The sequence below is a fragment of the Acinonyx jubatus genome, chromosome E2 (assembly GCF_027475565.1).
Source record: "Acinonyx jubatus isolate Ajub_Pintada_27869175 chromosome E2, VMU_Ajub_asm_v1.0, whole genome shotgun sequence".
NCBI lineage: Eukaryota > Metazoa > Chordata > Mammalia > Carnivora > Felidae > Acinonyx > Acinonyx jubatus.
Window position 1 is genome coordinate 7,400,854 of NC_069396.1, and position 6,647 is coordinate 7,407,500.

At 45.0% G+C, this 6,647-nt stretch overlaps 1 long non-coding RNA gene across 1 annotated transcript in view; it reads left to right on the top strand.

Annotated features, from left to right (window-relative positions):
• The first annotated feature begins 535 nt into the window (after window positions 1-535).
• The window catches only part of LOC128313328 (uncharacterized), a 37,325-nt gene continuing 31,213 nt past the window's right edge, over window positions 536-6,647 (top strand). The window contains exon 1 of the long non-coding RNA XR_008293896.1: window positions 536-892. This is a non-coding gene — a long non-coding RNA (uncharacterized LOC128313328). The remainder of the gene's footprint in view (window positions 893-6,647) is intronic.

A 6,647-nucleotide genomic window follows, 5' to 3' on the forward strand; every position in this document is an offset into this window, starting at 1 on the left:
CCCAATGTGGTGGTATTTGGAGGTGGGGCCTTTGGAGGTGATTAGGTCATGAGGGTGGAGTCCTCATGAACGTGATGGATGCCTTTGGAAGAAGAGGCCAGAGAGCTAGGTGGTTCTCCTTCTGCAGTGGGAGGATGCAAAAAAAAGGTCATCTGTGAACCAGGAAGCGGATCCTCGGCAGCCACAGAATCTGCCCGCACCTTGATCTTGGACTTTTCAGCCTCCAGAGCTGTGGGACATAAATTGCTTGTTGTTTATATGTCACTCAGTCTGTGTACTTGTTATAGGGGATCAAGACAATGCCCTCGATAGTCTTCCAGGGCATGGAGGAAGAACTGATTTATTACTAATCAGCCCAGGGCAAACTTGGCTCCCGATTTCTGAAGTTTGGAGTTGGTTAGCATCCAAAACTTAGAGGTTATATACACACACACACACACATATATATACATATATATACATATATACACACACATACATATATATATACACATACATACATATATACATGCGTATATACATATATACATACATATATATGTATGTATGTGTATATATGTATGTGCGTGTATATATGTATATATATGTGTGTGTTTGTATATGTATATGTATGTATATATATATAGCTGTGTTAATGTTAAGATTTTTCCCCTTTCTTTTGTCTGAACTCTGGAGGAAGAACAACCGTGGAAATTAGAAGGGAGCATGGAATATTTCTTTCTGAGCGGCTGAACACAAGCACCAAAGTCCACCAGAGTTATTTATAGAGGCAAAAGTTTGGACAGAGCTCTTAAAAAAGTGGTCAGTGGAATATTACCTTCAAGATGAACATGTAGGCAGCTGGAGAACATTCTCAAGCTTCTGGATGGCTCACGAAGGGAGAGTGTATCTGGTAAATCTTGGGAAAACAAACATAGGCTAACAAAGTTGGGGGAAATGAAAGGCTAGTTAGAAAGGCAGCTGACTAACTTGGATGTGGATCTTTGCATGTCTTGAGATCCTGTCCTGAAGATTTCCATTCTGTTTATATTACTAAGGGTTTTTTTGTTTTGATAAGAAATGAAGAACTTATAATTATCTTTTTGAAGCCTTCCTATTTCTTCATTTCTTATTCATTTACCCTAACACCCCTTGTGAACTTGCTCTTGTTGCCAAATGGGTCATTTGAGTTGGACACAGGGGTTAATACAAGTACATGAATATCTACTTAATGTACGTGAAGTTTCTCTTGTCAAGCCAATACCATCTCAAGTACCTGTAGTGGATACAATGTACAAGAAACTGTCTTGCTTTGCTTTGTTAATTTATTTTTTTTTAATTAATAGAATAGAGAATTTAGTGTAAAAGTGTACTGGACAGTGAAGCTATCTCGGTAGGTTGTTTAAACCAGGATTTCCCAAGCACCATTTATCCATCACCTGGGTAAATCGGTAAAACACAAATGTCTGAGATTCTAATTTAGTGGGGCATGGGCGAGGCCCAGAGATCTGTATTTTGGAAACCTTCCTTCAGGTGACTTGACCATCATCTATCCCCCAGGCAGCTTGTCCGCCCGAGGGCAGGTGCACACCAACACCAAGGGAAGAGGAGCCAGGAGGGAAGACAATGTCCTGGGCTTCAGTCTCATGGAAGTACATCCATAAAATGTCAGGAATGTCCAGATGGAAATCAGTAGCATGGGACAGGGAGCAGTGGCTGAAGGTGGAGCTCCATCTGGGAGGTGGGGAGGGGCCCTGTCCAGGTGCAGAGGACCAAGGGGCAGGTGTAGACAGGACTCTGAGCTGCCAGAGTCTTGGGCTCACAGATGATGACATGATGAAATGAGAAGCAGGAGTGGGATCAGTCCATCAGGGAGGGGCCCAGATGTACAAGGAACAGACAGAAGATATGGGTGAAGTTTCGTATCTCACACTCCAGAGGTAGAGAATAAGTATTCTCTTTGAAAGTCTCCCAGAGACTGGGAATGAGAAATAGGGTGTCCTGAGTGACCCTCACAGGGAAATGTTCAGGAGCTTTCAGGGAGGGAATGAAACCGGATTCAGAGACAGAGTATGCATGTGTGTGCAGATCAGTTGTTTAAGAAGGTTGGTGGGGTAAAGAAGGAAGAAATACTATGGTATTTTTAGGTAGCCGAAAGGTCATCTTAAGTTTGGGGAAACCTGAGCTGGTTTGTAGGCAGAGGAGAAGGAGGGGAAGGTATTGATGTGGAGGGGAAAAAAATCATGGAGAAACAGTGTTTTAAAGATGGCTTAAGTCAAGGTCCTAGCAGGAAACAATCCAATTCAAATGGCTTAAGATTCTTTAATAATCCTCCATTCTTAGAAGAAGTATGGTTTCAGTTGAGAATCAAGAAGGGATGTCGAGGCATCCAAAGACTAGCAACAGCCAGAGCCATTACCACCCATGGGTTTGAAAGGGCAAGAGGAGAGAATGGGGTGTGGGGAGTCTGTGAAGGCTGAAAGGCTGTGGGGACAGACTGAGGAGCTGCGGCCACTGAGGAATGCAGCTACACCAGACCTGGCCTGGCAGAGAGGGCACTCGGGAAGGGGGACCTCTCTCTCTCTCTCTCTCTCCTCCTACCCTCCAATCACCTGCAGGTGCCTCCCATTGGTTGAACCCAACTAACAACTAGAGGGTAATTTGGTAGAGAGAATAGTGGCCTAATCCTTATAACCTGTGAATAGGTTTCCTTGCCTGATAAGAGAAACTTTGCAGATGTGATTAAGTTTAGCATCTTGAGATGGAGAGATTAAACCGGATTTTCTGGGTAGGCCCAGTGTTTTCACAGGAGAAAGAGGGAGGCAGGCTCTCATGCCTGTCTATAAGGAATTCCCAGCACCACTCCCACACAGTAGTCCCTGATTTCTCTTTGGGTTTCATCTTTTTCCCCATTCTCAGCCCATATCCCTTCTGCCACTGATGGGCATGCAATCTAGAATCACCCAAGCTGCAGAGCTCTGTCTTTCTGGCCAACTGATTGGTTGAAGGATGAGCATTTGACTCAAATTGGTCCAATCAGAGTGAAGCCCAGGACTTGCCCAGGAGTTACCTGGAAGAGAATGTCTTTCTTTTCTTGGATGTGAACCCGGAAGGGCATGAGGGCAAAGTCTGTCTGCATTGCAGCCAACACAGCAGAAGTACAAGATGGACAGAAGCTGGCGACATTGTTCGAGTCCCAGAATCCAGCTGCACCTCAGTCTGCCATAGCCCCGATCTTTTCTGTTTCATGTCAATGAATTTTCCTTTTTTGCCTAACTATTTGTAGTCATCTCTAATTGAAATACTGCCCTTCTGACACTAGGCCTATGCTTGGGACCAATCCTGCCCTTCGCTCGGCCTCTTTTGATCCCATTGTGCATTGGAACATTTGCTCCCCTGTGGCTTCAACACCCGTGTAATTTATCAAAGAGGACTACAGACAAGGTGACAGGTCATTGACGGCAGGTTTTCTGAGTGGAGAAAACTGTCCCCAAAATAGGATACTTTGTGCTCTTCTTGAAATGGTTTCAGCGACAAGTCACAAAGGGAGGTTTTGTCCCCTACATACATAGGTATGTAACATCACAACAAAGACCCAAGAATCAATTTCCCTTTTTTGAGCTAAGTAAATATAGAACAAGCCATTGCCAGAAACCACTGTACTAGATAAAGGTACTCTCAGAATGATTTTCCTTGTAAGTGTACCAGCTGAACTAGCATTTTTTAGTCCTTTACCCTTTGCAAAGTATCATCTGCCTAAATCAACCCAGATTAAAACCACCCCAAGTTGTGGGTATTATAATCCACATTTTATGGATCTGGAAAGTGAAGTTTAAGAGATTAAAATAGGTCACTGAAGTTCTCTTGCTCATGAGGATCAAAGATGGAATCCCACGTCCTGGGATTCCACAATCCCATGTAGTTGATACCTCACTGAGCTGGCCGAGTGAGGGTTCATGGCAGTGTCAGGTGGATTTGGGCTTGGAGTCCATTCTATAGTCTTTGCTGCCAAGACAACTTGTGTGCCTTCCTCAGACGATTGAATAAGGGTCGTAGAAAAATCAGGATGTCCTTAATGGAAAGCAGGGTCAAGATTCAGAGATTACTAACCTGGTCTTCCTACCCAATCTTTCACCAAGTCCTGCTGATTTTGCTTCTCGAACAGATCTATGTATTTCTTTCTATCTGCAATCCCCCAGCTTTGTTTGCCTGGACTACCTCTGTTGTCTTGTCACAGGCCTCTTGTTTCCACTCTTGTCAACTCCAGCCCATTCTCCAAAGCGCATGGGAGTGAAAGAAACAGAAGTCAAGTTATGCCCCTTCTCTACTTAAGACCTTTTGAGATTCCATCTTCTCTTAGGATAAAGATAAAATACCTCATGAAGGGTTTTCCTGCATGGCCTAGACCCCCTCTACCGCCCCCCCCCCATGTCTTCCCCCTCATCTCTGAGCTCTAGCCACACCGGCACTCTCCCAGCTGCCTTTGGTGCCGTGATCCCTTTGGTCCAGGAGCCTGTTCCCACTCCTGGGGTGCTCTAACCACGTCAGTTCCCTGTCTCCCATGTACAATCTCTTCCACCTAGTTTATCCTGTTCACCCTTCTATCTCTGCCTTCTCTCTTCATCCAGGGGAGTCTGCAGGTATCTGTCCCAATAGCACCCTCTTCATTTCTTTTCTTTGTAGCACTTACCCCAGTTTGTAATGATATGTTTTTGTGGCCATTAATCGCTCTCACCTCAGCTAGACTCTAAGTTCCCATGAGGACAGGAAATATGTTTATTGGTTGCTTCCAGTGGACACTGAATGCCTGCTTTCCCATTTTCTTTACGCCCTTCCCCTTCCTAAGAGCCCCCATGCTTTCATTTGTAGAATCAACTCTACCCTGTTGTGTAACAAATATAAGAGTTGAGGAGGGCTGACAGCATAATCTCATTCTTGCTGTAATGATTTGGTACCTGGAAGGGAGTAATGCATCCCTGAGATAGTCCACACATGTCCTTACTTGGCCACGTTTGGTTTATCTTTTCCACAGGCAACTTTGGATCATTCTAGGACGATTGAGGGAATACCTTCTGATCAGTCTGCATCCATCTTGCTACCATGAAGACAGTTTGCATGAGGACAAATAGAAGGCTGACAGTCAGAGGAAGGGAGAGCTCTGAGCATTGCAGAGAAACCAAGGCAGAGGGGACTCTTACCTTTTAATGGGGTTACATGAAAGATAACGTTATGTGAAAGAGGGGACTCTTACCTTTTAATGAGGTTACATGAAAGAAACTCAAAGCTTTCTCCAGTTGGTTCATGCCATTTCCAGGGTGGGAACGTTTCTTATAGGTGCTGGAACAAATCTTTCTCTTTGGCTGCCTCTTCCTCATGTGACCCTTGTCTACCTTTATTGATAGAGTCCTGGTAGGAGAGTCTCCACTCTTTTTTGTATCCATACCTTTGCATTGGCTTCATCATAGGTGGAGTATATTCCCTCAATCCTCGACCATCTGACTTGCATTGTTCAATGGTATATGTGTGGAAGTGACCTTAGGGGGACTCACACTTGCCCCCTGTATTCTTGATCCTCTACCATTGCCGTGGGAGGAATATGCCCTGGCTAGCCAGGTGGTACAAGGAAAAGGAGAACTACACGACGCACAGGTGACTCAGTGGAGCCCAGCCTGGGGAAGCTAAGTTCTACCCGACTTGTAGATACATGAGTGATAATAAATGGATGTTGTTTCAAGATAATAAATAATTGAGGGGTGTGGAGGTCCTTTGTTATATAGCAATAGATAACTGATACAATTTTGCGTGAAAACACTGCCCCACTGGGTATAGCCATTCCTGCTGGTGCCCTGTGGACTGTGACCAACTGTGTATGTGACTATCTTTCCCCCACGCCCCTGACAAATTCGACCACATTTGGTTGTGTGGACTTCACAGTAGGATGGCTTATGCTCCACTTCTCAGTCTTTCTTTCTTTCTTTCTTTCTTTCTTTCTTTCTTTCTTTCTTTCTTTTTGAGAGAGAGAGAGAGTTAGAGCATGAGTGGGGGAGGGGCAGAGAGAGAGGGAGACACAGAATGCGAAGCAGGCTCTAGGCTCTGAGCTATCAGCACAGAGCCCGACACGGGGCTTGAACCCACAAACTGTGAGATCGTGACCTCAGCCAAAGTTGGACGCCCAACTGACTGAGCCACCCAGGTACCCCCTCAGTCTCTTCTTCATGCAACTCCTTCAACTTTCGGCTATCACCCCTTCTTCTATGAGGCTCCAAACCAACTCCAAGCTGGGTAGAGAGACAGTACTGCTGAGATCCCCTCCATCAGCTTGCTGTCGCCAGCCCCCAAACTCTAAATCTCATCATCTGCTTTCATAAAAAAGAAACTAAGGAAATAAAATAAATGAAAGAATTCTTGCATTGATAGGTCTGAAAACTCCAGCAAACACCTGCCTTTAGACATCAGTAGCCTATTTAATTTGGCAAACTGCCATTTCCTTTGTGCTAGTTTTGGTCTCCAAGAAGCAGACATTAGGATGGGATTAGACGAGTGGAAGGTTTATTGAGGGATTGCCTGGAAAGGCGTGATGGGGGGAGGAAACTGGAAGAGGCAGGACGAGCCTTCCGATTAAATCCATGCCTGACACCTGTGAAAGGAGAGTGGGAAGGAGAACAGTG